Source organism: Echinops telfairi, unplaced genomic scaffold (genome assembly GCF_000313985.2).
Source record: "Echinops telfairi isolate 266 unplaced genomic scaffold, ASM31398v2 ScPeMD7_7400;HRSCAF=8409, whole genome shotgun sequence".
In the NCBI taxonomy this organism is placed as follows: Eukaryota; Metazoa; Chordata; class Mammalia; order Afrosoricida; family Tenrecidae; genus Echinops; species Echinops telfairi.
In genome coordinates, this window is record NW_022111300.1 from 8,344,638 (window position 1) to 8,366,501 (window position 21,864).

At 44.9% G+C, this 21,864-nt stretch overlaps 1 long non-coding RNA gene across 1 annotated transcript in view; it reads right to left on the reverse strand.

The window, feature by feature from the left end:
- The window catches only part of LOC123522388, a 39,458-nt gene extending 18,182 nt beyond the window's left edge, over positions 1 to 21,276 (reverse strand). The window contains exons 1-4 of the long non-coding RNA XR_006680649.1: positions 21,255 to 21,276; positions 16,506 to 16,575; positions 5,983 to 6,045; positions 1,431 to 1,517 (exon numbers count right to left, since the gene is read on the reverse strand). This is a non-coding gene — a long non-coding RNA (uncharacterized LOC123522388). The remainder of the gene's footprint in view (positions 1 to 1,430; positions 1,518 to 5,982; positions 6,046 to 16,505; positions 16,576 to 21,254) is intronic.
- Between the last annotated feature and the right edge of the window lie 588 nt (positions 21,277 to 21,864).

Consider the following 21,864-nt stretch of genomic DNA (forward strand, 5'->3'; position numbering starts at 1 on the left):
TCAGAAGTAATCATGATGAACAAGGTTTCACAATGATTGAGTTCAGTACTTGACAATTCTATTACTCTGTGTCTTGGGTAATTCCATGCAAGAAGGAGCTCCATTATGCCTTAACCTGTTCTTTGTCATCACTGTTGTTTCAGTGTCCCGGTAAAAGAATGCCCACAGACCTGTAATGATATTCATCATCCGAATCAAGTCATGTGAACAGACAAAGGTAGGTGGTAGCAATCACAGATGGGGGAGAAAATGTTTTGAAGAATTGAGAAACGTCATGTTTCATACAAGGACACGCTGCAGAAGTTTAACATTTTAATGAAAAAGGTTGTAGGTCTACTGCCCAACGTGAAAAAGTGGTCTGCCTCTTCGTAGTCATTCAAACTTTTTCATTGATCAATTTTCCCAAATTTAGAATGAAATAAAAATTTCCCTCAAAGAGGTATGCTTTCGTGCTATAGTTTAGATGCGCAATAAAAGGAAGTATTTCCAAACTAAAACTAAGAAGTCATTTGTTTACTAAAAACCCAGTGTTATCATAAAATATTTGAGCTAAAAGTATTTTTACAAGTCATTTGAACCAATCTCCTAATTTTAGCATTAGGAGGTAGTTTTTCAACCACCTCTACTGTTTTCTTGAATATATTTTTCCCTCTGATATTGACCTCATGGTGACTTCTGACCCAGAATCGGCCTCCTTTTCTCATTACATCAGCCCATCCATGTCTTATTGAGGTCCATTCAACGCCTGCGCACCACAGCAGGCACTGCACGCAGCTCTAACAGGCACCTAGACCTCCTCGCCTGTACGAGCTCTGCCCACCCCCCCACCCCACTCCCCGTTTCTAGGACTGCCTGTACTCCTCATTGCACTTGATTCACTCCAGTCAGGCTATCAAGTGTTCCACACTTGCGATACCTCACCCTCAGCCTCCTAGAGCTTAGACTTCTTGCGAAGATTTGAAATCAGCAAGATTTCAGAACCCATTTTAGATATCTTCATGATCGTTAGCAGGTTTGTTCCCATTGTTAAAGTTGTTATGCCAATCCATCCCATTGAGGGTCTCCTGTTTTTTCACCGACTCTCTCCTTCAAACACACATTGTGTCCTTACCCAGGGTTTGGTCCTTTGGGCTGTGGTGTCTAAATAAGCACGACAAAGCCTTGCCACCACACTCCTCAGGAGCCCCCTGGCGGAACTTCCTCCAAGATTGACTTGGTCCTCCTTTTGAATGTCCATGGTATAGTCAATGTTCTCCACCAACACTACCATTAAAATGTGTCATTAGTTTTTGTACTTTCTAGCTTTCCTCTGGACTTCCTAGGCTCAAAAATACTTTCAGGAGAGTAACGGCAGCAAAGTGGTTCTCATGTGGGAAAGTGGGGGATGTGCCAAAGGCCCTGGGAATGATGGAGATGCTGACAAAGCTCACCCAGGAATGCGACCCAACTTCTTCCACCCCCAATTGAGGCGCTTCTCCTTGAGCGGCAAGCATCCTTATTCCTTTTACCACCAATTTCTAAAAGAAAAAGGAAAAACAATCATGAGCCTCATTATATGCCACTCTATCATCACTCATTCACTCTTTTGCATGTTAAAACCAATTTCTGGACTCCAAATCACAAATTTTTGATTGAAGAAACTGCAAGAGGGACTGTGAATTTGATTTCTAATAATTTCACAAGTGATATTGATTTTAATTTGTTGTCACTTGTCCAGAAACCACACTGTCACTCAAAGTGTGGGGTGTGCACTATTACTGGGGCAGGATCTCAGGTCTTCCTCAGACCTATTGTGCTAGTCTGGGTACTTTAGAGAAACAAATCCACAAAAACTCATGTATAAGAGAGAGTTTTATATAAAGGGTAAGTGCACATCAAGAAAACATCCCAACCCAGTGCTGCCCAAACCCACAAGTCCAACATTAACCCATATGTCTGACACCAATCCACAAAGTCCTCCTCCATCTCACAAAACATACACTAACTGAGTGATCAGTCAGTGAATGTGTAAGCATCTCAGCGCTGGCAGGGGTCTCCAACACGGCTGCTCCAGCACCCAGAGCTGCATCGGGGTAGGTCCATGTGGCTTCTCCTTGGGGATGTCTTGCAGGACGTGAGCTTTGCCCATTGAAGCAAGGAGCTGACTAAGGCTCCCTGCTCAGAAAGCAAGAGACCCGAGAACTAGAAAGGCTAGGCCTACTGGGCCATTTATCCCTCTGCCTTTCAATTAACTCCACATGTATTAATTGGCCAAGTTGGCAAAATAAACTTTAACTGTCTTACCTACTAAATGAGAATTTGCATTTAAACAAGATCTTTGTGACCAGGGTCCACATTACAGTCTGTGAAGCACTCCCTGTTCTAGCTTAATGGCTCTCAAGCCTGACTCACCATTAAAATCAGTGGGAAGCTGTGCACAGTGACTAATTCTGGGGCACCCATGGACTGCACTGGGGTCTAAGCATCATCATGTAAAAACCGAGAATCTTGCTTTAATGAAGAGTCTGATTAAATCTGGGGGGTGCTGGTAGTCTACATTTCCACAAAGCCTGCCCAATGCTACTGCGGATGGGTGTGAGGATTGATCTGTGCGTAGCAATCCTTTCTATACCAGACCATCAATGCGGTCCTAGTTCGCAATCACAGGATCTGTATCAGGCCGTCGTCTGTTTTCCTCTCTCTGGACCTATTACTCTCAAGGCCTCTAGACGCGGGTATTCGGCCTTGGTGGAACATTGCAATAATTTGGAATGTACAACGTGAAAAAAGAAACTTTCTAAAAGGACAAATTCTTGCATCTGGCTCCAGAAATTCTGACTTGATCAGTATGTGATTGGAATGCTTACATCTTCCCAGATAATTCTAATTGATGCAATGTTTAAGAAACACTGGTTTCAAACCAAGGACCCCTGGGCATGTATGGAGTTATACATTGGGCTGTAGCTGGATTCCGTCAGTCGCCTGAAGAGAAAGCTGAGGCCGTCTGCTCCTGTGAAGATTTACAGTCTCTGAAACCCCAGGGAGCAGTTCTGGTCTGCCCTAGATGGTCACTATGCACCGGCCATGAACTTGATGAGTGTGGACTGGGCCTGGGAGATGAAGATCGGGGCTTCCAATTGGTTCAGTCTACTTTGATCTCTTGCTGGGAATTGGCGGTTCCATCCCAGCTGTGTTGAATCAGAAGCTATATTTTAGCAAGATCCCCGGATGATTCTTCTTGATCAGGGCTGGGTGTTGTTGTTGTTGGGCGCCATTGGGTTGGTTCCAGTGGGTAGCAATGTAAGCACAGCAAAGCCAAGCGCCGGCTGGTCCTGTGCCACCCTCACCATTGTTCTATGCTGGAGGCTCAAACACTAGGCAGGCCCTTGGCAGACACGAGGTTCCCCAGCCCTGTTCTAGAGTCTTGCTAAAATGAACTGGGATGAAGCACGTCCCAAACGTGTTTAAACGCCCTGTCCAGTATTCCCAGGCTGTCGCAGTGTTCTGTGCTGCTCCAGCCCTTCTTTACATTTGTCCTGTGCTGCTCTTTCCATCACTCTGATGAGCTGATCCAACACCAGTCTCAGCACGACTCCTGTTAGCAGGACTGCAAAACTTGATAGCTAGCACACGTTTCTAGAACCTACCTATATCTCGATTTCATGTTTGGGTGAAAAGTCACCTCCCTCGCACAGTCATCCAGGCTCCCACTAGAAGCAGGAGAAGCCCAGACATGGAGGGCTTGATTTCTCTTTCTCCTGTTTTGGCCCTGTTGTCCTGCTTTCTCCCCTTCTCTGTCTCTCTGTCTGCTTTTACATTGTCATTCCCTGTCATGGCTGCATCCAGACTTCATGGTCTTTTAGGGCAAGTACAATGGCCTCCAGCGTGTCTCCGCTTCCCATCTCACTCAGCTGCTATAATTCGACCATGGAGTCGATCGTCACCCCGCATCCATAGTACTCTTTAGTACCCAGTCAATGGCATTCTTAAGGTCCCACCATGGGGAGGTTGTGACCTATTGTAACATGCATGCCCATCGACCTTAAAACCACATGCCACAGTCTATTCCCATGCATGGCAATCCTCCGTGTGTCAGAGCAGCACGGTGCTCTGTCTGATTTGTCATGACTAATTTGTAACAAGTAGATCAGCAGGCATGCCTTTTGAGGTACCTCTGGGTGGATTTGAACCTCCAAACTTTTGGTTAACCACCGAGTGCCTTAACCATGTGTACACGCAAAGATCCCTCTGCCACCTTACCTGATGCGTTTATTTTCTTCCTTACAGTTGTCATCTTAGGATTTTAGATTATTTGTTGATTGTCTTTCTCCTTGTCTTTGTCCCACAACTCAAATATAGTTGAATTGAGGGCAGAGATTTCCATCTCTTCTGTTCCGTGGTTTCTCCAAAGAGTCTAGAACAGGGTCCAGTCTTCAATCATGAACTGCTAAGTGAAATTGTTGTGCATTTTCGCCACAGCTTGCAATATCGAGATCATTATTTGTTATTCATCCGTTACAAATCTTGCTCTAAGGGGGGCTGATGTCCTCAGGCCCTTCTCGTGTTCAGGGGGAAGGCAGGCGTCAGGGGGTGGGAAGATGGAGTGAGCGACCAGGGGGAGAACGCAGAGAACCGCACCGTCAGCTTCCTCGAGAAGACAGCCTTGGTTTCTGCAGACCTCTTGGCTGTTCCGTGTCAGGGTAGTTTATGACATGCCGGGCTCCCTTGTCTGGTCCCTGGCGAGCACTGAGGCCAACTGGAGAGTGACGAGGGACAAGGGCTAACCTACTGCCGAAGGAGGGCTCCAGAGCCAGACTCCCTGCTCCGGGCCTTCCCAGCACCGAGGCCTCGGCAGGCAATCTTTCTTCTCTGAGATTAACCTGGCGGTGAGCCACAGTAAACACCAAATCTCCCTTCCAGGGAGGAAAGATTAAATATCTGATTAAAATTTTTGGCTGCTAATGTATTGAACTTGGATGGCTGGGCCGTTTGGAAGTCACATGACTTTCAGTGTGTGTCTGCTGTTGTGGTCCACGCACCGGAGAGGTCACCACGCGGGGTGGGGGGTGGACAAGAGGCAGCAGGCTCCGCGCGGGCGGTGGGGCGCTGGGCCTGGGGCTGCAGGCCGAGGAGGGGACCACCGCGCCCAGGGAGGGCAGGCCCTGTCTGTGTGCAGCCCCCTGCTCTGGCCCTCGTCTTTGTCGCTTGGTAGATTTGGTTTATTTCATCCCACCCCCGCCTATTGTTTCTGAGCTGCCCCGCAAAATGATGTCATGGGCAGCTTTCGAAGTCTACAGGAAGTCTTCTGAGCGAGTGACCAGTGCACTTGGTTCGCTGTCCTCTTGCTCCTGGGCCTCCGTGGAAACCCCACCCCAGAGAGCTCAGGGAGGCAGCCCTGGAGGAGAGATACACTCCTCTCCGCCTCCACCGGCCCATTCCCTCCCCCAGCCTCGCCACCCCCTCCTCCCACCCTTCATCACCCTTCCCTGGGGTTTGGACCGAGGCCAGCGTCAGAGGACGAAGGAAGGCTCAGAGAAGGGGAAGCCAGAGGAGTGGAGGCCCAAGGGAGTTGGGCAGAAAAACAGGAGGCAGGGACTTCCGGTGAACGAAACTTCACCTATGCTGGACTTGGAGTACTAACGTCAGGCCCTACATTTGATAGAGTTACAGTCACAGTGATGTCCACAGAGAAGCCAAGTGACGAGAAGCCGTAAACCATCAAGGACTTGCCTCAAATGGCAGCGAGAGGGCCACATTGACGCGGCTGTCCAGTGATGCATTTTGAGTAAAAGTCTAAAAAAAATTTTAACAGCATAATAACCAATAGGTGTCCAGTGCTTTACAGTGTCCATAGCACCCCACCCTGTGCACATGCACACAGGGATCCCTGGGTAGTGCAGACAGTTACACCCCTGGCACTTCAAACCTACAGGCACCTTAGAATAATGGGCTTGGTGCTTCGCTTTGGAAAGGTCACTGCCATACAAACCCAACGGAGCCCACCTGTTCTGAGCCGGAGTCAGCGCAGCAATTGGTTTGGTGTGTATACAAGGGCTTCAAAAGATCCTGAAAAACATGGAATGAAAAAATAATATATATGTCAAAAATACCACTACAAATTCGCAGAAAGCTCTATTAAAAAAGTATCACATTGTGAAGCTATTGTTTTTCAGCTTAGCTTCTATGTCCAAACACTTCTATTTAAAAATAGCTTTATTGGCACATACTTCACATGTCATACAATTTAATTGATCAGTCATATTAAGAAGAGTTGTGCAATCGTTACCACAATCAATTGCTGAACCTTTTCTTCTCATACTGCACATATCCACCCATCCTTCCTTGCCATGTCCCTTGTAATTATCAATCCAGTTACTCTCTCTATAGATCTATCTCTCTTGGATTTCATATACAGAAAATCACACAAAACACAAACAAGAAGCAAACAAAACCAATAATAATGACTAGACAAATCATAGAAAAACCGCAGTCAAAAAGAAAGCAGAAAATAGTAAAAACGGAAAGAACCTTAAAATGGGCCAAAAGGGGCGAGCACATGACAAGGTATTACAGTTTAGCATAACGACATCCGCCACAATTGACTTTACACTGCTCTCTGATGCCAAGGCGATTCACATTTCTGCACTTCAGATTTGGATGTTATTATTTACAAACCTTAGCTCACACAGGCTGGTGTACTTCTGTGTGGACTTAGTTGAGGCCTCACCTAGATGGTTGCTTGTTTGAAGACAAGCCTTTAAGACCCCAGAGTCTATTCTTTCTGATAGCTGGATAACATCTGGTTGCTTTATCAAAGTGTGTGATAAATTCAACGATCTCTTTATATGGGCGAGTAAAGCGTACGGTTATATCGTAAGAAATAATTGTTCTTATATTGGGACTAGAATTAAATGAGGGCCCCACATCCATTCATATAGCTATGGTTTATATATGTCTATGGTTCTATGGTAGAAAACATTATCAATCATCCCCTGGGATGTAAGGTAATTAGATTGATAGCGTCATTAATTTAGCCAAAGGTATAAAATTTAAAACACTATTGAATAAAGGAAATTATGCAAATATAGCCCAGCTTTTTAGACCAAAATACATGAATTGTTGATTTGCAAAGATTAAACTTTTAAGTGACTGGATACTATTGACACAAACAATGGGGCTTGGTGATTGGGCAACCCTTTCAATAACACTCATTCACAAAGGCAGAACCATGCCTACCAGATTAATGCATGTCATAAGAAAGCAAGGAACACAGGGAATCCAAGGCGGATGAGCCCTTCAGGACCAGTGGTGAGAGTGGCGATACTGGGAGGGTGGAGGAAGAGTGGGGTGGAAAGGGGGAACCGATTACAAGGATCTACATATAACCCCCTCCCTGGGGGACAGACAACAGAAAAGTGGGTGAAGGGAGACATCGGACAGTGTAAGATATGACAAAATAATAATAATTTCTAAATTATCAAGGGTTCATGAGGGAGGAGGGAACAGGAAGGGAGGGGGAAAATGAGAAGCTGATATCAAGGGTTCAAGTTGAAAGCAAATGTTTTGAGAATGATGATGGCAACAAATGTACAAATGTGCTTGACACAATGGATGTATGTATGGATTGTGATAAGAATTGTATGAGCCTCCAATACAATGATTTTTTTTAAAGCAAGGAGGGCATTACCATTATAAATATATGATAGTCCTGGGCCACCATTCATTGGGCACCCTCAGAGCAAGAGATTCAAAACAAAGTCCAGCGACAGCCAATTCCATAACCTTGGGATAATACTCACTTGTGTCTTCTCAGACAAAGGTGTTGCAGCCTCAAGTCCAAGGGCGTATGTTCCTTAACTCTTTTACAGATGACTTTGAAGGAAAGCCCTTTTTGCTTAGTAGAGTTTCCACATTGAATCCTTCTGGCGTGGCCCATGAAGGATGCTGTGCACCTCCAAGGACAGAGTCTAAAGTCCCAGGAGTCTGTAGCTCATGGCCTGTGTCACTAGGGACTGGATGGGAACTAGGTCAAGTGCCCAATTAGGAACATAGTACCAGAACAGAAGAACGGACCACTGCATCGTCTGAAATCAGGAAAGGTTTGTGACAGCGTTGTATCCTCTCACCATACTTATTCTATCTATATGCTGAGGAAATGAGAATGTGGCACCCGAATTGGAGGAAGGCTTATTAACAACCTGCAGTATGCAGATAGCACATAGCACATCCTTGCTTGCTAAAGGTGTAAAAGACTCGAGGCACTTGCTAATGAAAATCAAGGATCGCAACTTTCGGTATGGAGTACGACCCCATGTCAAGAAGACCAAAATCCTCACAACTGGACCAATAAGTACCATCATGATAAATGGAGAAAAGGTTGAATTTGTCAAGGATTTTGTCTTGTTTGGATCCACAGTCAATGCTCATGAAAGCAGCCGTCAAGAGATCAAATGATGCATTGCATTAGGTAAATCTGCTGCACAAGACGTCTTTAGAGTATTGAAATGCATGGATGTTACTTTGAGGACGAAAGTACACCAGACCTAAGCCATGATTTTTTCTATATTTTCCACTGCATCATATGCTTGTGAAAGTTGGACATTGAGTAAGGCAGACTGTAGAAGAATCAATGCATTTGAATTGTGATGCTGGAGAAGAATATTGAAAGTCCCATGGACTGATCCGAGGATAAACTGATCTGTCTTGAAAGAAGTACGGCCAGAGTTCTCCTTAGAGGCAAGGATAACAAGACTTCATCTTACATAACATGAACATGTTGTCAGGAGAGTTCAGTCCCTGGAGAAGGACATTGTGTTAGACAGGGTTCTCTAGAGAGATAAAACCAAATTGCTGATAATTTAATATATTTATTTATAAAGATAATTAGATATATAACAAGAAACTGTTAAATCATATACAGATAAATATATAATACAAGGAATAAACAGTTAAATTATAAAGCACTACAAATGGCTCAATGCAACTCACTCCCGTGACAGAGAGTTGTGAGAGACTAGCAGTCCTTCAAGTCTAGTCTGCTGCCAGATCTTCCTTTATTTATAGAGAGAGCTAGGCTATGTCAGCACAGCAGCCAATCACAAGGCAGGACACCAACTGCCAGCCAAGTCACCAACTGCCAGTCCCCAGCTCCAGAGATGTCTTAAAGGGACCTCAACTTACAGTGACACAGTCCACAGGCTGGGCGTCCCACCAATGATCAAAGAGCGAGAGACAAGAAAGGCGAGGCTCACCAAGGCATTTATCTCTCTGCCCTTCAGTTAATCCCACTTGTGTTTATCGGCCAGGCTGGCACAATAAACTATCTCAGACATCATATTTCATAAAGCAGAGGGGCAGCAAAAACAAGAAAGCCCCCAAGAAGAAGGATTGATACATTCGCTGCAACAAGCTCAAGCGTACAAACAATTGTGAGGATGGCAAAGGACCAGGCGGGGTTTCATTCTGTTGTGCATAAGGCCACTATAAATGGGAACAGATTGAAGGGCACCTAACAATGACAACAATAAGTGTTTTTGTTTTGTGTTGTTTTCCTGATGGGAGGTGTTCTTCCTGGTTTCCCCACTGATAGAAATGCAATCACATTTCTCTGAGACATATTTGCTCTTTTCCCCTCGACTCGGATTTCCAGTAGGGTTTGCTTATTGCTAATCACTCTTGTAGGCATGTCTGTTGATTTGGGGTGACCTTACCACAGTGTCGTATGGCAGCAGCTGAATGATCGTCTCCTTCTCTCTCATCTTGAGAAACTAACCCCAGTTGAGTTGAGGTCTCCTTTGTTGAAGTAATTTTAAAGATATACATATAAAGGGGGTGAAAAATCATTCATGGCCTCTAGACAGGCCTCTACCTCATTGCTTGGTAGACTGGATTAAAAGATCTCATAGGTCCATACACTTATGAAGGGGTGTTTTCATCATTCTAATCCTTCCCTAGAGAATTCTGTGCTATTTGATTTATGCTACGTCAAAATGGAAGTTATAGCATCCTCGAAGGATTCCAACCAAGTGCCTCTTCAATATTATTTGAGTTTGGGGACCCAAAAGAAGATCAGGGAACCATCAAGCTTATAGGGTGGTAGGAGTCCAGTTTTACAATAAAATGCTTGTAAGACAGACTTTGTCACCCTGGAAGAATGAGGAGGTACATTTTATGATGGGGTAGGGGTGGAGAGAGATCTGGGTGTAAGTTCCTGTACTTTTCCCCCCATTTTTTTATTGGGAACTCTTCCAGATATTATAACAATCCAAAATTCAATTAGGTCAAGCATGATTTTACAATTGTTGCCATCATCATTTTCAAAGCATTTTCTTTCTTCTTGCATTCTTTGGTATCAGCTCCCCTTTATCCCTGCCCTCCCCAACCCTATCCCCCAAGAATTCTTGTTGTTATATTAAATGTTGTTATTACTGTTATACCACCCCCTCTCCTCCCCCTCCCCCTGTTGTACTCCGTTCACCTGCTGTCTCTTTGAGTGGAGCTATATAGTCATCATTACTATCAGTTCCCCCTTTCCCTCCTCCTCCCCTCTTTCTATACACTCGGGGAATCATTACTCCCTTTACTATTGCTGAAGGGTTTACCTATCTTGGATTTCCTTCATTGAATAATCTTAATTATACAAATGAACAAATACAGGTCTAACAGGATTAATGAGGTAAAAGTGAGCCCATAATAATAGGGGGAGTAAATATTAAATAACTAGAGGATAGTTATGTGGTTCAACAATGCTATACTGCATCCTGGATATATGATCCCTTCTGTGTGGCCCTTCTGTGAGGGACTGTTCAGTCATCTTACAGGTGGGTTTTGAGTCTGCACTTTGTCTATGTCCCTTCATGTCAATTTGGTTGCTAGTTTGTGAACTTCTCTTACCTATTCCTGTCTACACCTGATGATCACACAGGCTGGTGTACTTCTTCCGTGTGGGCTTTGTTGCTTCCATGCTAGATGGATGCTTGTTTAACTACAGTCTTTAAGACCCCAGACACTATATCTTTTGATAGTGAGGCACCATCAGCTTTCTTCACCACATTGGCTTATGCACTCAATTTTGTCTTCAGCGAGCGTGTTGGAAAGGTGAGTATCATACATTCCCACATTATTAGAATGAACCATTCTTTTACTGAGGTAAGATTAAAGGAGAGGTCCAAATTCCATCTGCTTCCTTGTTGTATATATATATTTCTGTATGTCTGTGTGTGTACATACACACACAGACAAATATGCCTGTCTTTATATTTTTATATATTTACATATATACATATTTATACCTATATATAATTTTTACTTTATTGGTATTTTCTCTATTTTTTTCTTTCTTCCTGCTCCACTATCATATTTACCCATCATTCACCTCTCAGTAATTCCTCTCGGATACATTTCTATTGATCAAACATGACCAGCAATGCTATTCTCTCCTCACCATCACACTTAGATCCCTTGATATTCACCTATCCTTGTCGTTATTGGCTCATCACTCCACTACCCTCACCTTCTCCTCTCCCGTGCCCCCGCCACCCTAACCTTCAGTCCTGTCGCCATCTCTTGGGATTGTTTATCCTGCCTATCTTATATAGATAGACACCAAAAGAGAAAGAAAGGAAACACATACACACGACCCCATGCAAATAGCTCCAGGTCTAACGATTATCCTGACCCCAAGTCGATGAGTAGTCCTCTGTTAAATAGCAAGCAGGCCCTGATAAAATCCACCTGTTCATTCCCCCTTTCTTTCATTCCCCCCATCTCTCAGGACCCACTTACCCAACAACACTTATACCTTTTTAGTCTTCAGCCTTTGTGTCTCAGGGGTGCATCTTCTAGAAGACCCCACTGCTTTTCCTGAAGTCAAGGCTGGAGCGGTCTAGTGCTCCACCCCCCACTCCATAATACCTTTAACTTACAGTGCTCCCCCCACCCGTGAATATCCCCCAACCAGTTCAGATGAGGTGCCAAGCACAGTCCCCAAGTCAGATGTCTGCTATTGAGCTTCCTCAGGGCCTTCGTGTCTTTGCTCCCACTGCTGGTCTACTGCACTCCCCTCGTGGCTGACCCATGTGGGCGGGTCAGGCCATTCTCCTTGAAGTGTATCTTCAGCGTTGTCCTCCGGAGCACTGCCATCTAGGGAAGCGGATTTTTTTTTTTTTTAACAGTCTTATTGGCGCTTCATCCACATGACTTTCCTGGCCTTTTCCTCACCAATGCAGTTTTTATACTTATTCCCAGAGAAGACCTAGACAGTTCCTGTATAGGACACATGCACTAGAAAGTTCCTTCTCATGAAGCTTCAAACTCGTGCTTCAAGCGAGGGCTGCCCTCGGCGAGGCTACACAGCCACACTACGTACCTGACTGAGGCTTTAGAGCAAGGTTGGTGAGACTTTTCGTCTAGCTTCCTTTGGGCACAACCTCGTAAAGGACACCTTATTTGGTGCAGGAAAGGGTCCGTGAGAAGATGGGAAACCCTCCGGGAGATGCATTGACAACAGTCACAACCATGGGAAGAGGCAAAATCAAGACCAAGCAATATTTTGTTCTGGTATATAGAAAGTCACCATGAGGCAGAATGGACTCAACGCAATGAACAACATCTATTGTCATCTTTAGCGTGTGCGGGGTCAGGACAAGCTGCTCCTGGTAGTTACGAAGCCTGATCACACAGCACATTATCAACTGTACCACAGACTCCACACAACGTAGAACGGACTGAGCACCTGCCTCTCTGTGGCCCTCGGTAAATAGCCAAGGATCGGGGGAACATTTCCAGGGGCAGAGAGGGATCTGGGTTGTCAGGGCTCAGAGGTGTGCAATGCCATTGTGGAGTTTTGCTCAGCTTATTTGGCAAAGCTGGTGCTATTGCACAAGAAGCTGAGTATCTATGACTCCCGATACATTAGTCCTATTACTGTGCGGTCTCACTCGAGAGTAGAACGGAAATAATTCCCAGCCTCCACATTCAATGCAGACAGAGGGACATTCATGGTTAAACAACATAGGCTCATGGCTGCTACACGCATAGAAGGAGCCCAGTACTTTGCACCATCCTTTTCTTCTCCCAGCCCTAGTTATTTCTTAGATTCCCGGGGGATGACTTACACATTCTTTCAGATCAGTGTAGACCGATTCATGACTACTACCTCCACTGATTGACATAGGGATTCTGGACTGAACTTACTTCTGCCATTGCTCTCCTCCTAGGCCCCCACCATTCCGCACTCTGACTCCCTCATTGGTGATCAGGTTCAGATTCATGATGGATGTCTTGGGTGCAGGTTTCAACCCTCCAGAAGAATCTTCCCAGAATCTGACCTCCAATTGGTTCTCAAGATGAAGCTGTACATTTCAGGCAGGATGCCTTTCAAGAGCCAGTTTGACTAATATCACTAGGGTCTCTCTCAATGCCCAGATATAGCCAAGATGTAAGCAGTGGAGAGTAGAGGGAGAAAGATTATCGACACGCCCACCTCCGAAATCAAACCTATTGTCATTGAATCAATTCTGGCTAGTGTCAACTATATTTTATAGAGTGGAACAGCACCATCGGGTTTTCTTCGCTGTTCTTCTGTGCCACTACCTGGTGAGTTTGAACAACTAACCTTTAGGTTAGGATTAGAGCACCCAGGGACCCTCATCCACACTAGACCTGTCATGGGCTTGGCTCTGGCCCAAACAGAGAGTCTGTCTACATTTAGTAGAATTAGTCTCCTTCTTCAATGGCCTGGAGGCCCTGTCTGACTCCTCTGATTTCACAAGGGGGAGGGAGAATCAAGCTCCACCTCTGCTGAAGGATGATTCCTAGGAGACAGACGTCAGCCCTGCCTCCACCCGCCAATGCTCTTTCTTATATTCTGACACCCCCTGGCACTCTACTTCGCTGCTGCATTTGACAATCTGTTGCAATGGCCGAATAGGACGTGCAGACAAAATTAACAATTAGGGGAGTTGTTAGCCAAGGTCATGGGTTATAAGTCAGGATTGACAATATTAAGGACACATTTCTTTTGTTTCCAGTTCTTCTTCTCAGCTGTGCTGATGGGCCTGTCTCTCTCTGGTCCTCAGCTTATCAGCCACATGGCCCCTTGGGCTCCGTCTTACTCAAGCAGGTGTTACAAAGTTCCTTTAGTGCTGTAAAATGCCCAACGGTCACCCCACTCTGTAGACCAGCCTCCTGTTTGAGGGTGCTCAGTTTTACTCATGCTGTGGGCCAGAGACCCCGACACCTTGTATGTGGTCTCTACTGCCAGAGCCACTTATCCTCCAGGGATTGCGAGTATATTCCTCTCCTGGCTCTTCCATCATGATGTCTTCACTCCTGCTCCGAAGACGGCATACTTTATACTCAGTACAAGGGTAACACTGACCAATCCCTTCATGTCCATTCCACACACCCTATTTTCTAACTCCCAGCCGGGAATGTGTTGGGCATTACAGTGACTATGGAGAGAAAAGCCACACCAAGTCATTTCCCTGAACTACCTACACCAGCAAGAAGATCGTGTGCTCCAGCCTTTAAGACTTCTATCAGAATCTTGGCATTCTGGTGAGGCAAAAGAACAGACTTTGGGGTCAGAGTAATCTCTGTCCTAGCTCTGAGCCTACTTTCTTATATAAAGAGATGACAACTAGACCTATCTGCCCATAGGGATACTCTGAGGGTTAAGTGGAAGACCTAACAGAAAGTCTCTGGAGGCATGTATTGCACAAAGTTGGCACTTGATACAGCTTAATTCTTGTTTTAATATTCTTTTTCAAAATGTACCTGTGTTAGACAGGGTTCTCTAGAGAGATAAAACCAAATTGCTGATAATTTAATATATTTATTTATAAAGATAATTAGATATATAATAAGAAATGAACTGTTAAATCATACACAGATAAATATATAATACAAGAAATAAACAGTTAAATTATAAAGCACTACAAATGGCTCAATGCAACTCACTCCTGTGGCAGAGTTGTGAGAGACTAGCAGCCCTTCAAGTCTAGTCTGCTGCCAGATCTTCCTCTATTTATAGAGAGAGCTAGGCTATGTCGGCACAGCAGCCAATCAGAAGGCAGGTCACCAACTGCCAGGCAGGTCACCAACCGCCAGTCCCGAGCTCCAGAGATGTCTTAAAGGGACCTCAACTTATAGCGACACAGTCCACAGGCTAGGCGTCCCACAGGTAGTGTAGCCTTTAAATTGAGGCACAGAACAAGCAAGGCAGCCGCACACTGGTCCAATAATCAAAGAGCGAGAGACAAGAAAGATGAGGCTCACCAAGCCATTTATCTCTCTGCCCTTCAGTTAATCCCATTTGTGTTTATCGGCCAGGCTGGCACAATAAACTATCTCAGTACCCTATTTTGAATTCAAAATAAATGCTAGTGTACCAGTTGGATGTAAGAAGCATTGAGGGATTGTTTTTGGAATGGCATGCCACGTTTATCAATGGGGGAAGAAAGTTTCTCTGTTATTTAGTTGGGTCCTAAGAAAGAAATGTAAACATTTGGACATTGTTTACATTATGAAATAACAACAGATATTACTGACCTATGGAATAACATTAAAATATACTAGTAGGTGTGCAGAAAAGGGAAGAAAAAGGGGAAAAGAAGTTATATCTTTCAAGCACCTACTAGACACCAGGCAAGGTGACAAACTTTCTGCTGTTTTGTCCAAAGGTAAAATACAAACAAACAAAATTTCAAAAATTCTATATTCCACATATGAGGACACAGAGACCTTCTAGATTCGATCTCTAGAAAATAAGGAATATCATCCTTTTTTACTTTCACCTTCCTATATGTGTCTAAGACCTCATGGTGATTCTTTAGATCAATCCATTCCCTGCCCCATAGCTCCCTCCCTTGCTGACTGACATTCTCTTAAGGCATGAAGTGCTCTGGCTTAGTTGGAGAGACAAGTGGAGATTCCTGTTCTGTGGGTTCCTACCTGAGTTCAGTGAAATTCCAGACCCTGGTGGGCACTGAACATAGCCAGATAACTGCTTTCCATCTCAATATTTCTTCCTCTCCAGTAATTTTCAAAGCAGATTTCTTTATGACCTGGTTTAATTAAATTATTGTTGTTTTTAATTGCCATTGAGTTAAGTCCAATTTAGGATGGCCCCATATGTCAAACAGTAGAACAGCTCCACAGCATTTCCAAGGCTCCGATTTTCCCAAAGGAGCCCTGGTGTCATAGTGGTTACAAGTTGGGCTGTTAGCCAGAGGCCAGCAGTTCAAAACTATGTCACTCCATGGGAGAATGATGAGGCTTTCTACTCCCATAAAACGTTGGAGTCTTGGAAACCCACAGGGGCAGTTCTACCCTGACCTATATGAATCAGAATCAACTCAATGGCAGAAAGTTCTGTTTTGTTTCACCTTTCTAAAACATATAGTCGGGCTCATTCTGAGGCACCTCTGGGTAAGTGAGAACCAACTTTTTGGCCAGTTGTTGAGTGGGGAATGATGTGTGCAACCCAGGAGACCCCTGGAAATCCCAAGCAATGTTTTACTCACATCTGGCAAAAAGGAAAGGGTCTGCCTCCTTTCTGCAGTTGTACATGATTAAATCTGTGACCTTCAGAGCCTAAAAGAGAAAACCAGATTGATTCATAAACAACCAGGGACCAAAATACTTTTGATTTCCTTTTATTGTACTTCTGGGAACCAACCAATTAGATTCAGAGCTCACGGTGACTGGAAGGTTGTTTTTTTAAACTGATTCAGAAACCATAACACATTTCTAGGCTATTCATTTTGGCATTTGCAAGTCTAATTTTTGCCCCTCAATCGTAAAAGAAGAGGAAGTTGTTCAGCTCCAAAGAAAGAAGCCAATCGATGTCCCAAGTTGCCATCGCTCCTAGGCAAACACCAAAACCAAACAAAAAACACAGAAAGAAGGCTGGATAAGTCTCACGCCTCACCACTGGTGACATTTGCAAAAAGCAGGCCCTACATGCGAACCGAAACAAAACCAAGTTCATTAGTCAAGTTCATTCCGATGATAGCAACCCTGTAGGATAGGGCAGAATGGCTCCATCTAGGGTTTCCAAGCCTGTTGATCATTACAGACGGAGACTGCCACATCTTGCTCCCATGGAGGGCCTTGTAGGTCCCGACAATCAATCTTTTAGCTAAAAGCCAAGCACGTTACCACTCCACCAGGAGGGCACCTTCGATGAGAGACGGAGAGAATGCATTGGAGACTTCGATTTGCTATCGATCTTAGTACTTAAGCTGAGGTGGTTAAAACATGCCTTGTGTTTCAGCAGAAAGGATTTGAAGCTGCTGATATATTAAACAAAATCCATAAATAAAGAAGACAATCAAGAATTATTGTAGTCGTACCTCCCATTTCTATAGCACGCAGAGTGTTCAAGGCATCCTCAACATTACACAACGGGATTTAAAAGGTTTGTGGGAGAAAAATGAAATGAAAAGATGGAATTTTTCATGGGAAATTTTGAAGCCTCCTTGTATTCTTCCATTGGTTCAACATAATAGAGTTATTGTTAATGGGCAGTCCCATTTCTCATAATTTTGTGGCTAAAACATTGAGTGTTTGTTCTAAGGAAAGAAAAAGTAGGTAGTTTTAAAAAGTTTAGGAAAACACATAAGAGCAAACAAGGCCACACTAGAGACACTATTCGTGCCATGTTTCGGCTCAGAAAATTGCTCACTGCCATTATCGTTGTGGGAAACAAACGCAAAGTATTGTAAAGTAATCACTCCTAAACCTTTCTTTGCTCTAGCTTTACAAAAGTCAAAACCTGAATCTACAACATCCACCAAAATATGTCCTTCTACCTTTTTTGGTTCTATTGAACTTGAGAATGCATGTTAAAGCTAATAGACAAGAAATGGAAATAACAGTCCCAAACTATGAAGCCATGGTGGTGCTGTCATGTAAGTGTTGGATGGCTCATGGCAAGGTCTGAGGTTCAAACCCACTAGCTTCTCTGAGGCAGAAAGATGAGGCTGTCTGCCTCGGAAATCCTTTGCAGGGCATTATGAGTTGGAATTGGCTCAAGATGGGAGTGGGTACCTGCCTACCTGCCTGCCTTGCAGGAGAAAGATGTGGCAGTTTTCCAGGTGCCATTGAATTGATTGTCACTCACAGCAGTTTCATATGTGTGTCAGAGTAGAACTCTACTTCGTTTGGTTCAGAGGAGATCAATTACAGACTCATAACAATGCTATAGGACAGGGCAGAAGTACCCCTGCGGTTTCCAAGACAGTAACTCTTTGCAGGAGTAGAAAGCCTCGTCTTTCTCCCACAGAGTGGTTGGTGGTTTCAAACAGCTGACTTTGAGGTTAGTTATCCAAAGTGTGACTCGCCACGCCACCAGGGTTTTGGGTTTCACTTGGTGACACTGTGTTTGCTTCTTTGGAAGATTAGGTAGATCACCAACCATATCTTGCTTTCATGGCTTTTCCAGATAGACGGAACTTGCAACTGTGCAGTTAACAGCAGTATGAGTGAATCATCTGTACCACAGAAGGACAACCTACTACTATGTGCTGATAATTTTATCTGTCAAAACTGAAAGCTAAATCTTCTGAAATATTATGTCTCTTAATTAGAGCTAGAAGAAGGGTTCATTCTGTTTTTTAGGTATTTTATTTTGTAATGCACATATAGTTGCAACACATGCATTTATTTATTTTTTGTGAATAGATATGCTATAAATATATATTTTTTTAAATGAGTAGCAAAGGTGTCTAAGATCAGTTTAATTTCATAGCTAGAGATTTGAATTGATAGCCTCCCAACACTGCCCCACCCAAAGGGCTGGCTTTCTGCAACTTTATTGGAAACTTGATTATTTGTTGTGCTTTAATTTTCTTATCTAAAAGAGGCGGTAGGATAAACATACCTCTCTTGGGAGGCAAAGAACCAGGAGTTGTAGTATTCCTGTGTCAGGTGATATGTCTTAACTTACCAATAAACGCCAAAATGTCAAACCATTGCCATTGAGCTAATTCCAAATCTCAGGATCATTGTAAAAGACATTGAACTGTCCCATAGGGGTCCTGAGGCTGCAAACCTTTACAGAAGTTGACTGATTCATCTTTCTTCTGTGGGGAGGCTGGTGGGGTTGAACCGCCAACCTTTCAGTTAGCAGGATCTGCTTCTAAAAAGAATAGCCCCTAGAAACGGTATGGAGCACACCTTTGCTGGGATGCACAGTGGGTCACATTGAGTCAGGACAGACTCTACGGCCATTGTTTAGCTTTTGTTTGGGCTTTTATTTTTGGCACGGTGGGCTAGGCACTGGGCTGCTGTTCTCAAGGTTAAGGTTTCAAAGCCATCAGCTGCTCCTCTGGAGCAAAATGAACCTTTCTACTCCTGTAAGGGTTTACCATCTCGGCAATCTTATATAGGATCACGGGGAGTCAGAATTGACTTGATGGCTAAGGGGGATGAGGTATCCTTTGTAGGGGGTCTGTATTCAATAACAAAAACAAGAAGAGATTTGCTTTGATCCTTGCAAAACTCTTAAGATCCAGGGCCTTATCTACCCTCCATGAAAACATTCACCTCTACAACTATTGTGTCAATCAGCTCAAATGCAAACCACAAGAATGTGTTTGAAAAATTTTTGAACAGTCAAATCACAAGGGCTTGCAATCATGCTTGAGAAAGAATGAGGTAAATAATATCTTTCTGTCTGGATCTCATAAGCAGTTGCTAATCCTCATATGATGAGCCAACTTTGCTGTGGGTGGGGCACCAGGGGATCAAAGCCTCAGACTGATACAGAACAAGGCCTGCTTGTTGATCCCAGAGACATCTTAAATTCTAAATCTTTTAAAACTGATTCCTTTGTTTTTATGTTTCCTAGATTACTGTAAACAGAGTCCACCCAAAATGATATGTGTATCTCTTCATGGCACGCATCACCCTAGTCTGTCTGGCATTGAATGCAAGCCTTCATCTTCGATCTCTCACTAGATCTGGGAGAGAAACGTGGATGTCATGCTCCATTCTACGCCAGCCCTTCACTCCCCCACTTCCCCTCAAACACTCGATTCCATTTCTTGCCTGAGACAAGTACTTTTTTTTAATGGTTGAACTGAATTGAGCGGACTCGGATTTTAGCTGAGTGTTTTTTAGATCTCGTTAACTATGTCGGAGTTGAAGCATCGAGAAGATTTTACTGCTTACTAAAAAGAGTGCTATGAAAGGCTACAAGTCCTGGCCCGAACGTATTCCATCTATCCGGAATTAAGGACAGATTAGTACTAGTAAAATGCCCCCAGCAGTCCCCTTTCTTTATCTGCTATGCCAACTGGGAGATCCATTTGGAATTCACCCACTGCTTCACATTTGCGTGAGAAAGGCTTTTGTGGCCACGTGTCAGCTTTATTTTACAAATTCAAAATATCCGGGTCAGTATTCCTAAACACTGTCTCCAAACTTGCTTTTAATAGCATAGCATCTTTCTTAATACGATTTTGACTCGGAAATGTTTGATTCCATTCAGAAGCAGACGGTGTGGGGAAAGAGAAAAAGATGGAATTACTAAAAAATAAGAGAGGTGCTGCGGGTGGAAGAGACGGCAGCCGGTTCAACTGGGAACCCAGATCCCTTTAACCTTGACTTCAAGGGTCCACCAGCTGGTTTGGCTTCTGTCTTGTGCGGTTTAAATAAAGGGACGCCACACAGTTGCCACCACATGTCGCGCCCACGTGACAGGGTCAACCGGACCAGGCTGCCAGCTCGTAAGCGAGCGGTCTGACTTGGTGCCCGTGCCCCCTCCGCGAAAGGTGGGGAGAAGGCCGCCCGCCCCGCGCAGCAAGCCCTAGAGAGCGCCCTCTACAGCGGGGACCCGCAGGGTGCCCTCCAGCCGCTGCCCACGGCGGGGGCTCGGACTGAAGCCCCCCAACACACACACAAACCAGAGGAAGCCCTCGGGCTGCTTGCAGGGAGCACACAGTGGGGAAGGTGCCAAACCGAGCCGAAGCCTGATGGGGTATTGGGTCACGGAGTGTTGGCGTGTACCAGGGAACGGATGCTGGCATTCCAGAGCATTCTCCCAGGATAACGGGGGCAAGTGCGTTTGTGCCTTTCAACCTGATCTTGTCGTTCAAAGGCGGGGGGGCAACCAGGGAAGAGGGAAACAAGGACACGCCCCGCAGCGTCCCGCCCCCCCCCCCCCCCCCCCCCTCCGCATTCCTCCCGTGGCCGGGGCGTGGGGTCCAGCAAGCCCCCCTGGAGAAAGGAAGGGGGTGCCTGGACACGTGTTGATGGGTGCGCCTTACCGAGCAAGGATGAGGCATCAAACTCAAAGGGAAAGAGCAGCGCCCCGCGGGGAATTGGACGCACGCGCTGCCTGCGAGCTGTGCAATGTCATTGGCAGGTAGCCCTGTAGCCTTGAAGAAAATGTGAAGTATGCGCACTGCAGACAAAGGGGACCCACTGCAAACACCGCTCAACAACCCTTTCAAAAGAGAGCGGGGGCGGGGCTGTATTTACCTTTTAGAGACGCGGGGTCACCCTGCCTTACACTGAAGAAGGAAAGAAATGGCTCTAACACCTTAACATCTTGAGCGCATACCACATAGGACAAAACTGGAAGGTGGGCAAGAAGGAGCAAGCGGTCACGGAAAGGTGACCTGGCCCACTCAGCAGAGGCATCGGTGTGCAATACGTTGTGGTGACTTTCCCAGATGAATTTGTCTTTTCCCAGAAATCCACGGCATTCTCCATTGAAGGGCAGCTATATGAGTAGACTCAGACTCTTTCCATAACCTCCGAATCAAATATGCAAGGTGAGCAAGAACTCTCTACCCTCTCCTCACCTTCCCCGCCTCCCACCCCACCCCACCTGCTCCCCAACTACACAGAAGCAGCCTTAAGGGCTAACAGCGT